Here is a 408-nt window from a genome sequence, read left to right as displayed (position 1 = left end):
GTGTGTGTGTGAGTGTGTGTGTGTGTGTGTGTGTGTGTGAGTGTGTGTGTGTGTGTTTTTGTGTGTGTGTGTGTGTGTGTGTGTGTGTATGTTTTTGTGAGTGTGTGTGGGTGTTTGTGTGAGTGAGTGTGTGTGTGTGTGTGTGTGTGTGTCCAGATGTTATTCAGTCCGCACAGGGTCAGCTGGAGTCTGATTGCATCACTGTAGCTGGAGTGGATCCAGTGATATTAATAGAAGCACATGCTTAAAATAAACACACACACACACACACACACACATGCACTGTGCGTCTGTGTTACTGGAACAGTCGCTGCTGTCTGCTGCTTCTCCATCCACCCATCTGATTGGACACACACACACACACACATATACTCACACAAACACACTCACACAAACACACACACTCAC

At 46.8% G+C, this 408-nt stretch overlaps 1 protein-coding gene across 1 annotated transcript in view; it reads left to right on the top strand.

Annotated features, from left to right (window-relative positions):
* The window catches only part of sik3 (SIK family kinase 3), a 36,376-nt gene that overhangs the window by 6,217 nt on the left and 29,751 nt on the right, over nucleotides 1-408 (top strand). The window lies entirely within an intron of this gene.

This window comes from Sinocyclocheilus rhinocerous, unplaced genomic scaffold (assembly GCF_001515625.1).
Source record: "Sinocyclocheilus rhinocerous isolate Xijiao unplaced genomic scaffold, SAMN03320098_v1.1 scaffold3916, whole genome shotgun sequence".
Classification (NCBI taxonomy): Eukaryota; Metazoa; Chordata; class Actinopteri; order Cypriniformes; family Cyprinidae; genus Sinocyclocheilus; species Sinocyclocheilus rhinocerous.
Note: the sequence above shows the minus strand (reverse complement) of the source record. Positions and strands in the feature narration are given on the sequence as shown.